The following is a 15,296-nucleotide window of genomic DNA, read 5'->3' as shown; positions in this document are numbered from 1 at the left end:
CATTCATTGTATAGGAGCCTAGGGTTTTGTGGGTTGCAGTGTTGTTCCTGTGATTTTCTAGGTACCTAAAAGTTAGGCCCTATAACACTCAGCTTTGCAACACCTAAGACTCTTTGTGGATTCCACCCACCGTGCTTAAAGACCTGAGTCTTTTAAGAGCAGGGTCTAAGAGTGTTAGCAATGCCCCTCCTGTACAACCCATAGGGATCTTTGGCTTCATACCACCCTCCACAGGTGCTGAATTTCTCATTTCCCCAGGGTTGCTTGACCCCCACTCCACCCCTTCCTGCCCCCACTCTGCTTCTTCCCACTCCATTCTGCCCCCACCCTCAAGTGTGCCCTGCCCTTGCTCCACCCCCTCCCCCAGCACCTCCTGCCCACCGCTGAACAGCTGATCCATGATAGGTGGGAGGCGCTGGGAGGGAGAGGAAGGAACTGATTGGCAGGGCCCGCTGGCAAGCAGGAGGTGCTGGGGGGGGGGGGAAGGAGGAGGAGCTGATTGGCAGGGCCCGCCAGTGGGTGCTGAACACCCACTATTTTTTCCCATGGGTGTTCCAGTCCCAGAGCACCCATGGAGTCGGCACCTATGCCACCCTCTTCTTGAAGTCCCAGCCTTAGAGGCAACAGCTTATGTGACTGAATCAGCTTCCCCAAGTAACTCCAGCTGAAACTCTGCAGAGCCCCATTCCTTTCAAACTGTGTGTGTGGGGAGGGGTGTCTGTTTGCACAGTGCAGGACAGGCATGGGCTCCTAAGGAGTAATACAAAGCTGTGGCTCACGAAAGCTTATGCTCAAATAAATTGGTTAGTCTCTAAGGTGCCTCAAGTACTCCTTTTCTTTTTGCGAATACAGACTAACACAGCTGCTACTCTGAAACCAACAAAAAATAAAGGGACACTTGTAATAAGCTTTAGTGTGACAGAGTGCTGCCAAATGGAGCACTCAAAAAGATTTCACTAATGAAGCAGGTTTGTCAAGGTGCACCTATTAGAGAGGAAAGGTGGGCAAGATAAGATCTTTTACCGGACTAATCTGTTGGTGAAAGACACAAGCTTTCAAACTACACCAAGTTCTTCTTCAGGGCCCAATAGCTTGTAAGCTTTGTCTCTCTAACCAACAGAAGTTGGTCCAATCAGATAAATTACCTCCCCCACATTGTCTCTCTAATATCCAGGGCCAAACACAGCTCTCAGGAACCACCCATGCAGCCAGTGTATGTATGACAGTTGCAGGAGTGCAGGAAAAATGTGTACAGTGGGGGTGCTCAGGGCCATTCAACCAAACCGTAAACCCTGTATATGACGGAAACCACTTCAAACCAGGGGGTGTGGCACTGGCAAGTGCCCCAGCACCTCTGGACACGTGTATTAGACGTGAAAAATTAGCCTTACATCACCTATGTGAGCAGCGTCCACAGGTGCCAAGAGCCATCTGGATAGACAGGAGGAGAGGAATGAGGGGTCACACTGGGTCTGGTCCCAGCAAGGGCATAACATGCCACCTCCTGCCCTCCCCCCAACACTACTTCTCAGGAGTGAGCCCCCCTCCGCAGCTGTGTATTTGCACGTCGGGTCCCTCCGTGCTCCTCACCTCTCCCCTTACGCAGCCCCCAGTCCCTCTTGCCGACAACCCTCCCGCGGACCCTCTTTCACACCGAGGCTCCTCACGGTCGCGCGCTCTTAGCCCCCCGCGGCGGGGAGCTCAGGGCAGCGGCTTCGCCGTGGCTAGTGCGCATGCTCCCACCTCTCGCGCATGCTCCGTAACAACAAGGAGGAAAATCTAAACGGCGGCAGCCGCCGCCATATTGCGTAGCTGTCAGCGGCGCTTTGCGCGTCTCCTGCTTTGACCCACCAGTGAACAGCCCAGGGCGGCCCCCAGCGACTGCTGCCCGGCCGCGGAGGGGCTTGCGCGGGGGCCCGGCCACAGCGGACCACCGAGCGCGCATCGGAGACCCGGTGGGAGCGAGTCCCCCGGCAGAGCCCCGCGCCGGGGAGCGGAGCCGCAGGTGAGGGGGACGTGGGGAAGAACTGGGGAGGGGGTTGGTGTCTGCGCCGTGCCGGACCCGCCGCTTACCAGGCCGCATTCGGCCCGCCCCATCTCCGCTGCTTCCAGCCAGCCTGGGGCTGGGGTCTCGGGAGCGAGTAGCTGTCAGAGCCCGTTATCAGATGACCGGGGGCTGCCTGCCTGCCTGCCTGGTCCTTCCTCCCCCCTTCCCCGGGGTTGTCTGGCTCGTGTTCCCCTCGGGCCTATGTGTCTGTGCCCCCCGGCTGCTCTGTGTCCCTCCCCCCCGTGGCCCCTCAGGGCCGCGTGTGTCCCCCCGCGGCCCCGCCCCCAGGGCTGTGTCCTCCCCCGCGCGCCCCCGCCGCGTAATTCCTCTAGAGCCCTGTGTCCCTCCAGCGCTGTGTCTCTCTCCCCCCGGGCTGTGTCCCTCCCTGCCACGCCACGCTGCTCGCCCCCCTCTCCCGCTGCTGCTGTCGCTTCACCCTGTGCTCCTCTCGGCCCCCTTCTACACTGGCGGTCCGCCCCCAGCCTCCTCTCTGCCCGCTCCCTTCGGAGACTGCGGGAAGGGGCCGGCCGGTTATGGGGAGAAGGGGCTTGGGGGTCTGCGACGGGGCTCAAGCCGCTGCGAGGCGGGATGGGAGTTGATGCTTTTCTTCTACTAACTCCGTCTCGTCCGCTGCCGTCTAATCTTGGTTTCAGAGGAACAGCCGTGTTAGTCTGTATTCGCAAAAAGAAAAGGAGTACTTGTGGCACCTTAGAGACTAACCAATTTATTTGAGCATGAGCTTTGATGAAGTGATGCTGTAGCTCACGCTCAAATAAATTGGTTAGTCTCTAAGGTGCCACAAGTACTCCTTTTCTTTTCTCGTCTAATCTTGGTTCTCGGTTCCCGGAGCCAACGCATAAACCCGACTTGCTCAAAGCCCTACGTTGCGGGGAGGGGGTTGAGCGAAAGTGCAACTCGGTGAGGCCCCTCGGCTACTTGTTGCAACGAGGACGATACTTTGTAACACATTCCTCAGGTCAGAAACAAAACACCCACCCACCCCTCTGCCCTCTGCAGCCCAGGAGCAGGAGGCGGCCGCGGTACCAGCCCGACGAGGATTGCTGAGAGGTTTGCGGGCGCGTCAGGTTCAGCTACATTCCCGCGCTGCCTCCAGGGCTTTTTGAGAGTTGGGGGGAGCTTTGAATTTGTAAATCGCTCCAGCTTGAAACTAGAGCTCACTCCTCAGTTTGAAAATAAAAGTTGAAAGTGACTTAGTCCGTAAAGACAGGTTTCAGAGTAACAGCCGTGTTAGTCTGTATTCGCAAAAAGAAAAGGAGTACTTGTGGCACCTTAGAGACTAACCAATTTATTTGAGCATGAGCTTTCGTGAGCTACAGCTCACTTCATCGGATGCATACCGTGGAAACTGCAGCAGACTTTATATACACACAGAGAACATGAAACAATACCTCCTCCCACCCCGCTTTCCTGCTGGTAATAGCTTATCTAAAGTGATCATCAAGTTGGGCCATTTCCAGCACAAATCCAGGTTTTCTCACCCTCCACCCCCCCCCCCCCCCACAAACTCACTCTCCTGCTGGTAATAGCCCATCCAAAGTGACAACTCTCTACACAATGTGCATGATAATCAAGTTGGGCCATTTCCTGCACAAATCCAGGTTCTCTCACCCCCTCACCCCCCTCCAAAAAACACACACACAAACTCACTATGAAGAGTGAGTTTGTGTGTGGGGGGGGTGGAGGGTGAGAAAACCTGGATTTGTGCTGGAAATGGCCCAACTTGATGACCACTTTAGATAAGCTATTACCAGCAGGACAGTGGGGTGGGAGGAGGTATTGTTTCATGTTCTCTGAGTGTATATAAAGTGCTGCAGTTTCCACGGTATGCATCCGATGAAGTGAGCTGTAGCTCACGAAAGCTCATGCTCAGATAAATTGGTTAGTCTCTAAGGTGCCACAAGTACTCCTTTTCTTACTCCGTAAAGCAGTCAGGGGGGAGCCCGCTCTTCACTAACAATATCCTAAGGCTTTTTAACTCTTGATGTTCTTGTAAAACATCAGCTTGGATCAATGAATGTACAGATATGGAAGAATAATAAGGAATTACTTCATAAACAAGTGCAATGAAGCATCTGTTGCTATTGTTTACAACAAATGTACATTTTATAATCTCTAAATACTGATCTACATAATGGTTGCAACAGCCTGAGCCATTGTACATTATGTTAAGTTGGATAAATGTCTGATACAGATAATGCAAATCTTTGTTTTCAAACTTACCATTAAAAACTAGCTAAGTCAAGGAAATTTAAAGCATGAAAATATATTTCTTAGCTAGATAATTCCCTTGCCCTTGTTGGTTTTATCAGCCTGGATGTTTAAAATACCACTTTGTCTTAGTGCTGATGTAACTGATTACACTAATTTTATTTAACAAAGTGTGAAGTTGCATTTGTCAGACTATATCGTACTGATGGAGGATTTGATATTACTACTTACAGTACATGTTTGTTGACAGCCGTTTATTAGTGTGAATCAACAAGTGCAGGGATGGGAGACAAAGTCCTGAGGTGTAATGCTGTGTAGCTTTAGGCAAGTCCAGTTCACTTTGCTATGCCTCATTTTCTGTATTGATCAGTTGCAGGTATTTGCCTCCCTACCTGTGTCACAGGAATGCAGTATATGTATTCAAAGTGCTACATAAGGGCAGATCCATAAAGGGGCTTAGACTCAGTCTTGTAATGTCCAACATTCAGGTGCCCTATTGCCTAATGGAATTCATAGCCCCACATTAGGTATACAGACTCCCCTATACAATGCCTGGGGAGAGGTGTCTAAGAATGGGATCCAAAAAAAGGGGCAAGCTGAGCAGCGAGCCACCTAAGCTAGCCAGTAGACAGTGCTAGGTCGAGGGAAGTCATAGAATATCAGGGTTGGAAGGGACCTCAGGAGGTCATCTAGTCCAACCCCCTGCTCAAAAGCAGGACCCATACCCAATTAAATCATCCCAGCCAGGGCTTTGTCAAGCCTGACCTTAAAAACTTCTAAGGAAGGAGATTCCACCACCTCCCTAGGCAACGCATTCCAGTGTTTCACCACCCTCCTAGTGAAAAAGTTTTTCCTAATATCCAACCTGAACCTCCCCCACTGCAACTTGAGACCATTAGTCCTTGTCCTGTCCTCTTCCACCACTGAGAATAGTCTAGAACCATCCTCTCTGGAACTACCTCTCAGGTAGTTGAAAGCAGCTATCAAATCCCCCCTCATTCTTCTCTTCCGCAGACTAAACAATCCCAGTTCCCTCAGCCTCTCCTCATAAGTCATGTGTTCCAGACCCCTAATCATTGTTGCCCTTCGCTGGACTCTCTCCAATTTATCCACATCCTTCTTGTAGTGTGGGGTCCAAAACTGGACACAGTACTCCAGATGAGGCCTCACCAATGTCGAATAGAGGGGGACGATCACGTCCCTCGATCTGCTCGCTATGCCCCTACTTATACATCCCAAAATGCCATTGGCCTTCTTGGCAACAAGGGCACACTGCTGGCTCATATCCAGCTTCTCGTCCACTGTCACCCCTAGGTCCTTTTCTGCAGAACTGCTGCCTAGCCATTCGGTCCCTAGTCTGTAGCTGTGTCTTCTTCTGTCAACTTACCTAGCTGCCATCTCTTGGGGAGGTGGGTTACCTACGCCGACAGCATAGGTAGCATAGCATTTTAAGTGTAGACAAGCCCTAAGACCTTTCTTACAAAAAACAAGGTGGAGGTGCTCCCCCCCCCTAAATTTTTAGCCTGACTGATAGAGCACTCACCTTCGGTAGTGATTGGCATGGGCTTGAACTTGGGACTCCCATGTTCTAGGTGAGTCCCCAAACCACTGGTTTATAGTTGTTCTTCTCACTCTTTCCAGAGAGTGTTTGTTTATAAGAAGTGGAACAATTTAAACAGGAGAGGTTGAGAGGGAACAGCCCCAGAATATCTTTAGCCCTAACTTCTGAGCTAAATCTCCTGAAAGGTGGAGACAAGGGTTTAAATTCCTGCTCCACATCTGACAGAGGGAGGAATTGAATCTGGGATTCCCACATCCTGAGTGAGTGCTCTAACCAATAGGCTAAAACATACAAAGGGGGCACCACCTCCACTTCTGGCATTTTGTACAGGGCATGGTCTATTAGGAAGCCACTGAGCATGTCTATCAGATCAGGCCACACAGGTGAGATAGGCAGGGCATTGCATAGTTTGAGGATTCTGCTGGAGTTTAGGTGTGAGTTAGATGCCTGGTTGCCTGGACTGCGGTGGTGGTGTGTATGCCCAGTGGCAGATTTTTAGGGGTCTATAGGATTTTATCGGTTGATACTTAAGTATTTACAGGGTAAAGCAGCAGCTGAGCTGGGGCTTTGGGGATCTAAATTTTGGACTTGGACACCTAAATCCCTTTCGGGGATTTAGCCCTAAATGCCAAATGTAACCATCAGTCCTTAAATCGTACAATTGGTGCTATAGAAATATGAAATAGAAAATATGCAGTGTAAGCATGATCAGTGTGGAGCTGAGAATTGAGAATTGCCGGGTCTGGACATAAGTTAGACCTGCTGAGATAATCATGGCTGATAAACAGAGCACTGCAGCCAAGGCCCAGTCTGAGAGTGGGAGAACTGTTTGATTCCACCCTGAGACAGAGGTGACGGCTAGAGGCATGAGACAGACCTCAAGAGGTTACACTCAGAGAGACCAGGAGGGGGTCAGAGGTGCAGTCCACCCGGTAACTGTGACAGTAAGCAGTATTTCTTTGGGAATGAAGTAAATGAGGTTTCTTTAGATATACAGTCTGACACCTAGACATTTTTAATGACATGATCTTTTACTGTTCCCCAAGATTTTTTTGTTTGTGTGCAGGGATGGCATCTGCTGATTGGGATGAGGAGAGTCTAGCCTAGTGATCAGAGTGGGTGTCAGGCCGAGTGGTCAATCAGGCCAAGCAGTAGGGTCAATAGTCAGAGGTCAAAGCCAAGGGCAGGAACTGGATGCCAGAGTCAAGGGTCAAGCCCAGAGTCAGTAATCAGAAGCCAAAGCCAGTGTTCAAACTTGAGCGAGCAGGAGAGCAGATAAGGAGGGATTCAAGGCAGTGTCAGGACAGAAGCAAGACTGGGTGCAAGGCAAGGGCAGCAGGAACAGGGTAACACAAGTACAGGCACAGTGGTGTGCATGAGCATACAGCAGACATGAATTACTGCTACTGCTGGTGGCTTAAGAGCTGGCTTGCTGCCTCGTACAGCCAATCAGGCGGTGTGGCCAATCAGGCAGTCTGCTGCAGACCAGCTGTACTGATGACGCTGCCTGGAGATTAGTTCTGCTACAGGCCTTAGTTCCTGACAGTACTGTCCCTTGAGAGTGCCATCTAGAGACCTTGGGGCCTGGTTTCTCAGGGTAAGTATGGTGAAAGATGCACAGGAGATTCAGGCTGTACCCATCCCAGTCATTTAGATATTGTAGTTTCTCTCAGACCTGACTAGAATCTGCCGAACCACATATTCTTCTTGGCCCTGAATATTTATCTGTGGAGGAGGGGGAGTAGTATGGAGTGGGAAGGGATTCTTGATTAATGGCTTTAGAAGAGAGACATGGAAGGCTGGGTGAATCTTGAGGGAATCTGTTAGCTGTAACTTGAATGTAACCTGGTTAATCTGTTTTGTAATCTGGAAAGGTACTAAATACTTATTTTCCAGATTCATGGGGGGGGCAAGTTGATCACAGATTCTGGGTGAACTGCCACACCTTATTCCCTGTCGTGAAGCCAGGTTTTGCTGGTGGGACCACTGGGCATACTTATATGTAGGTTGCTTTGGTGCCTTCTAACTGCCTCTAGAGTTCTTGGTGTACCTGCTATATGTGGGCTGTGAGTTTGGTAACAACAGGCATCCAGAGATTGCCTCCAAACAATCAATGAGCATGAAGATGGAAACCATAGATAGTAAAGAAAGGTGTTTTCTTGGTGGATGCATGTGTGGCATTTGTTTTAAGAAAACTCAGCATGACAGATCAAGGAAAGCCAATCATCCTGATGATAGTTTAGGAAGGATATGTGCAGAACGCAACAGAGGTGCGTATGGCAGGCCACCAAAAGTCCCTGGAAACTAGGTCTTGGGTCTTAGAATGGCGGATGTGGCTTGCTAGGGGAGCATTGTGGCAGGGTTGTCGGACGTGAAGCCAGGTGGCCCCTTTGGGGGCACACGTGCATTCCTCATGGTATAGACTTCTGTCCTGCAACATGAAGCCTGCAGCCGTCTGGTCCTTTTTGGGATCTCAGGCTTGATGAGTTTGGATGGCAAAGAGATCTCTAGATAACTGAGAGTGGATGGAGGATAACAGGTCGTGGGCTGTGATGCCAGAAATGAGGTTTGAGGACTTGAGAATCATGGACATAGTCTCCTCACCAGGTTTGTAGTACTCATTCTTTTGGGACTATGCTTCTGCTTTCCTTGTTCCTGGCTGGTAAGTGACCCCAAACTTGAATTGCACAAGAAGAGGGATCAGCATGTCTTCTGCTGATTCAGGTTCCTGGCCGTTTTTAGGTATTACAAGTTTTTATGATGTCAGAACTTGGAGTGGAGCCTAGGACCTTCCAGAAGATCATGCCATTCTGCGTAGGCTGCTTTGATATCCAACAATTCTTTGTCCAGGTTGTCATAATTCATCTCAGCAGGAGTGAGTTTTCATAAGTAAAAAGCACATTGATGCCTCTGAGGACCATGAGAACCAAATCCCTTTCACAGCTTTGCTGTGAGAGGACTGGTGAGCACAGAAAATCCTGGGATAAATCATCTATAAAAATCAGCAAAACCCAAGAAGCATTGGATTCCGCAGACATCCTTCGGTGCCACCTGATGTGTGATGGTCATCACTTTGCAGGGGTCCACTGCCAGTCCCTTGGATATATCATGTCACCCAAGAAATTTAAGGTCAAACTTGCATTTCTCCAGCTTGGCATATAGATGATTCAGAAGTAGTCTTTCAATAACGCTACACACCTGCTGGTCATGAAAAGCTGGGTCTTTGCGGAAATCAGAATATCAACAAGGTTGATAATGACAAAGTGGTCCAGCATATCTCAAAATATATCGTTCAGCACTCTTTCAGCACTTTATGAAGCGTTGCATAGGCCAATCAGCATGACTAGATATTCATGGTGGCTGTGTCAAGTATGAAAAGTGGTCATCCACTCGTCTCCTTCATATACACGCACCAGGTTATAAGCCCCACACAGATTTAACTTTGTGAAAATACAGACTGTGCCTAGCCAGTCTAAGAGCTCGTTGATAATAGGGAGCAGGTAGCGGTTTCATACGGTCACCTTGTTCAAGGTCAGATAGACAATACACGGCTGCAGAGAGCCATCCTGCTTCTTGACAAAAAAGATTGGTGCAAATGTTGGGGATGTGGATGGGTAAATGAAACTCTTCTGAAGATCCTCCTGCATGTACAGGTGGAGAACCTGAAATGTGGGTTCGGAGAGGGCACCTCTCCATGTCAAAAACATCTGCAAAGTCTCGGTATTTGTGAGTGATCTTGGCCACAGCAGGAGAAGCTGTGAGGACACTGAGGGTCGGGGGTCTTCCAGTGGCTGACGTGAATTGCAGAGCAATTTTTGATGCCTGAGACACTGGATAGTTGACAATACCAGCGAATGTGGGGGTCATGGTTTGTAAGCCAGGGCATACCTAGGATGATGGGAGCCTGAGGGCCTGGATTAATCCAAACTGAAGGTTTTTCTGGTGCCCCTGGAGGATAACTGTTTCCGCAGGTCTGGTGGGTTACTGGTCCTAAGGAAAGAAGAGGCCCATAAATAGTCTTGACCAGATCTGGTGAGTCCTTGCATGTGGTTGGAAACACATGGATCTTAGGAAAGTTCAAGTCCATAAAGTTACTTGAGGCCCCCGGGTTGACTAAGGCTCCTAGATGGATCTTGGCGCTTACCAGTAGTCAAATCAATACAGGTGTTTAGAGTTGCATTGCAAACTGACCTGGGGGTCCTGGTGTGCTCACTATGGCCTGTGGGGAATGAGCGAGGGTGTAGTAGGAACAGGAACTGATACTGGTTCAGAACCCCCCAACACTTGTTATGATTTCTGTCAAATTTGTTAGGTGAAGGAATCTTTGGCTCCAGGAAGAGCTGGGTAGGAGGAGCCAACAGAGAAACCTGCACCTGCAGGACCACATTCTGTGATTGAAGGATGGGTACTTGCACCTGCAGGTTTCTGGACGGTATCTGCCAGTTCCATTGGGACCTTAGCAGAGTCCATGCTTAAGGACACCTGGCTATAATTTTAGGGGTTGCTCAATCTGTCAGATAACTGGTACAAGAGCAATCTAGACTAGTGATTGGAGCAGGTATCAGGAACCAAGGACTAGGGTCAGAACTGGAGTTGGTAGTTGGAAGTAGGAGCTGAGAGTCAAACCAGAGCCGAGGGTTAAGCCAGAGTCAGAAACTAAAGGTCGAACTGGAGGGTCGTTGCAGGAATGGTGGGTTTCAAAGCAGCGGCAGGACAGAGGCAAGCCTGAGTTCAAGACAGGGGAAGCAAGAACAAGATAGTGCAAGGGCAGGTGCAGTGGTGGGCATAAGCATTGAGCAGCCAGCAATGCTTAAGAGCTACTGGCTTAAGAGCTGGTCTGCTGGCCCTGTACTGATGAGGATGTCTGGATATTAGCTCTGCTGTAGGCCCTGATTGCTGACATATCGTGGTGGAAGTTGTTCAAGGCATTACTTTTTTGTATTGTACATTTTAAGCACAGAAAAATTGTCTTGCTATCATCTTGGGTTGAAAGTGTGTGGGTGCATGAAGGGGAGGCGTTTCAAGACTGTTTGTATAAACTAAAATATTGTCTGATTGCCACAAGATTTTTGGAAAAACTTCTGATTATTGGAAGGATGCATATGTATCTTAATATAGTCTCTCTTGCAGGCTGAATGAGTATACTTTATATACAAAAAGAAAAGGAGTACTAGTGGCACCTTAGAGACTAACCAATTTATTTGAGCATAAGCTTTCGTGATCTACACTGAATGCATCCGATGAAGTGAGCTGTAGCTCACGAAAGCTTATGCTCAAATAAATTGGTTAGTCTCTAAGGTGCCACTAGTACTCTTTTTCTTTTTGAGAATACAGACTAACACGGCTGCTACTCTGAAACCTGACTTTATATATAAGTTTCTCTCCAAGCATCTTATTCCTTATCAGTATTGTACTGCTGGTTAATTTTATCGTCAGTAAGCTCAGGAGTATGAATTTTGTTTCATGATCCAAAACTACTGTTCTCCTTTACAGAGGCCTGGGCTACACTGGGGGGGAGGGGTTCGAACTAAGATACACAACTTCAGCTACGCTATTCGCGTAGCTGAAGTCGAAGTATCTTAGTTCGACTTACCTGGCTGTCGTCATGGTGGCGAGTTGGCTGCGGGAGCTCCCCCGTCGACTCCGTTTGTCGAGGTGGCGTACGGGTGCCAATTCGGGGATCGATTTATCGCGTCTGGACAAGATGCGATAAATCGATCCCCAATAGATCGATCACTACCCGCCGATCCGGTGGGTAGTGAAGACGTAGCCTTAGAAACTAATTGATCATTTCATGAAGTGAGTCCAAGTTGTTTGTTTTTTCATTTCTGTCACGATATCCTATAGTACAGGGGGAAAACAAACCATGCATTGGCCTTAGTCTAAAGTGCTAGGACTAAAGGGTAATGAGTGTTCTATACTAACATATTATGATTTAAGAAACCTAACCCATAATATATAGAGATGGATAGAATTGTTATAATGCAGATTAATATTCAGATACTTACCATGACTTCAATCCAAGCATAAAATAAAGTATTTCTAAAAGACTAAACTGCTATTTGGAAAGGAAAATAATCAGGTCTGAAATGAAATGTATCCAATTTTACAACTTTTGTTGTTATCCCTTTAAAAACAGTGTTGGCAATGAACATTATATCACTTCATATTGAAATGTGAACATTTAGATCAGTCATCTTTGTCAATTTCTACATTTATTTTAAATATTGGCTCTTATATAAGACAAATATATTGTGAGGTTATGTTGCTTTTTGTTCTGCTGTGAAATTTTCAAAAGTTGTAGCTACTCTAAACAAAAAAAAACAACCCAAATTAACACCGGGGTAACTGGTTAACCTTACTAAAATAAACTTTATGCAAAATACATAACACGGCTGTTTAAAAAAAAAAAAACCAACCAAACAAAAAACCCCCAGAAAATTACACACAAAACTAAATTGCATTAATGTTCTGCTACCATTATAGTTAATTAGTATGGACTACTTTATTGGTAAGTGGAAATTTATGTTATACCTTCCAGTAACATTAGCTGTGGGTCAGAAGACACACATTTTCAAATTCTTTCAATGTATATACTTAACTACATACAGCACTTAATCTTTTAACGCATAAGAATCTTAATGGTACTGTTGTAATTATGTATCTTGCATAAAAGTCAGCAACCTTACTCCAAAAAAGGTTTTTGTTTGGGAATTTCTATTTAAAAAAAAAAAAATTAGAAACTTAAGAGTGACAAATGGGTCACTACATAAAGCTTAATCTGTCTTCATCCACGTTTTAAAGCCAGGAAAGCTACTCTTAATTGTTTTAAATGAAATCAAAAGTTTTTGGTTCAGTTGCATACAGTCCCTTGTCACCAACTAGGTGTATGTGTTAATTATTACCTGGCTGCAGCTTGGACATCCAGGCACTTCTTATGAGTTCCCTTACATAAGTCTCCTCTTTGGTTCTCTGATACCATGAGCTGTTGCATGGCCCACTTTTCTCCACATCTCTGGAACAGACATGAATTGTGAATATCTACAGACCACCTAAAATCTGCAATAGAGGAACTCCTCTGCTGGGATTCAGGAAGCGTGCCATTAGGGAGCCCTTGGCCTTTGCATTTTAGAAGGTGCATTACTGGGGAAGATGATTCATTGCTCCAATTAAGCTTATTAGTCCAGCAGGGCAATCTTCTCCTGCAGAAAGTTAAGGCCACTTAGGCAGGCATCCAACTGTTCTTCAGCCTTTCTAGGGTATGTCTATACTGTAATTAAAAATCTGTGGCTGGCCCACGCTGACTTGCTCAGGCTAAGGGGTTGTTTAATTGCGGTGTAGACATTTGGGTTCAGGCTGGAGCCTCAGTCCTGGGACCATCCCCCCTTGCAGGGTCCCAGAGCTCAGGCTGCCACCTGAGCCCAAACTTCTACACCACAATTAAATAGCCCCTTAGCATGAGCTCTTTAGCCCGAGTCAGCTGGCACATGCCAGCCATGGGTGTTTAATTGCAGTGTAGACATACCCATAAATTCCAAGGCCAGAAGAGACCATTGTGATCTAGTCTGACCTTCTGTATCACACAAGCCATAGAACTTCCCCAAAATAATTCTAGAGCATGTCTTTTAGAATAACATCCAATCTTGATTTCAAAATTTCCAGTGATAGAGAATTTACCATGACCCTTGGTAAACCATTCCAATGGTTAATTACCCTTATTGTTAAAAATTTACACTTTATTTCCAGTCTAAATTTGTCTAGCTTCAAGTTCCAACTATTTAATCCTGTTATACCTTTCTCTGATACATTGAAGAGCCCATTATTAAATATTTGTTCCCCATGTAGATACCTAGAGATGATAATCAAGTCTCCCCGTAACCTTCTCTTTGTTAAACTAAATAGGTAAAGCTCAATGAGTCCCTCACAATAAGGGATGTTATCTAATCTTCCAAGCAGGCATCCTATTCAAGTCTCCCACTTCTTCTTTCCCCAGGCTTTTAGCTGTGTATATAAAAGTTTCCTTTGGAAACTAGCTGCTGCATAAAGTATGTGGTGACAGAATTTGGCATCAAGCATTTTATATGCTGCCATTTTACAAAGAAACCTTTATTCGTCAGCTTTTGATAAATACATTTTTTGTTGGCTACAGCAGGAACTTTGATACATGCTAATAACTTAAAATCTGACTGAGTTGTAATTAGACGTCCTTTCTTAATCAAGAGCCTGCATTCTTGGAGAATTCTCAGATGGTTGATTTTGTGATGTAGACACAGCTGACAATTTTGACAGTTTTGCAGAAGGTCCAAATGACTGGTGTAGAGTATGGTTTTGAAGGACTGAAGGATTAGTCACGGAGCATGAACTATCCCTTCATCTTAAAGGTGCCTCTTTCAAGTCAAGATTGAGAAACGTAGATGATGAGCCTTTTTTGGATTAAGGTAATGAATAGTTTGCGAAGTGCAGGAAATCCAAATAGATAATAATTTGGCCTCTTCTGACCCTTCTCAAGGATTTTGCAATTCAGTGTGACATGGATGTTTAGAGAACTTATAAGCAAGTACATGGAATTAATGAATTGTTCCAAAGCCTAAGTATTTTATTTGATAAAACTGAAATGTTTATTTACACTAAATGTGATATTTTTGGAAACAGTTGGAGTAGAAATCCCCTTTTGCCATCTAATATGCTGTATGGCACTGATGCTAAATTTTCTTTGTCCAAATATTTGCATGGTATTTGCTTTATTGTAACAATAATTAGTGTCAGTAATTGGACAGGATGCACTTTATTGAACGACTGCTTATTTGATCACTCTAACACAATTTTAAAGCATAAATATTTCTTAATATTCTACTCAGTTATGAGATCATGGAGTTTGGGTGTCTACGTGTGGGATGGGGAGACTTGGAGATAGAGCAGTGTTTAGAGCCCTTGGCCAATTCCTTGGGGAATCTGGTGTGGAAACACTTAGCCTGAGTGTGGAAAACCCCTCCACTTTGGGTGATTGGGGGAAAGGGGATGATTCTCTTAGGGCTGTGTTGCCAGGCTCCAGGAGAAGGAGCCTGGTGCTTCCTGGAGCTTGAGCAGACGCACATGGGCAAAAAGGCTGCATGTCTCTGAGCAAGCGCTGAAGTCCCCTGCTGCTCTTGTTCTCAGTGGATCCTTTGAGATGTTCCTGGGGAGCTCATTGCATTTCAAAGATTAAGTCCCCTACCCGGTTTCTGAAGGAATAACATGTCAGCAACTCTGCAAATGTAATGTTATAGTCTTTTCCTTCTGGCCCATTCCTGTAATAACGTCGGGGTGAAAGTAAGGAGGTACAGGCCGATAGGGCATACTGGTAAAAGGTAGCCACCAGTACCAGCCCCTACTGCCTTACTTAAAAGCGCTGCTGCAGCAGCGCTTTAATGTCGCTGTCGCTTTTGCACGCCCTGTCGGCGGCCCTGCTGGGTCCCTAGT

At 46.7% G+C, this 15,296-nt stretch overlaps 1 protein-coding gene across 1 annotated transcript in view; it reads left to right on the top strand.

Moving 5' to 3' along the window:
- Positions 1-1,780: 1,780 nt before the first annotated feature.
- The window catches only part of RDX (radixin), a 98,676-nt gene continuing 85,160 nt past the window's right edge, over positions 1,781-15,296 (top strand). The window contains exon 1 of the mRNA XM_048844903.2: positions 1,781-2,005. The gene's annotated coding sequence lies outside the window, so the exon portion shown is untranslated. The remainder of the gene's footprint in view (positions 2,006-15,296) is intronic.

Source organism: Caretta caretta, chromosome 1, assembly GCF_965140235.1.
Source record: "Caretta caretta isolate rCarCar2 chromosome 1, rCarCar1.hap1, whole genome shotgun sequence".
In the NCBI taxonomy this organism is placed as follows: Eukaryota; Metazoa; Chordata; order Testudines; family Cheloniidae; genus Caretta; species Caretta caretta.
The sequence above is the reverse complement of the archived record's forward strand: the minus strand, read 5'-3'. Positions and strand labels throughout refer to the sequence as shown.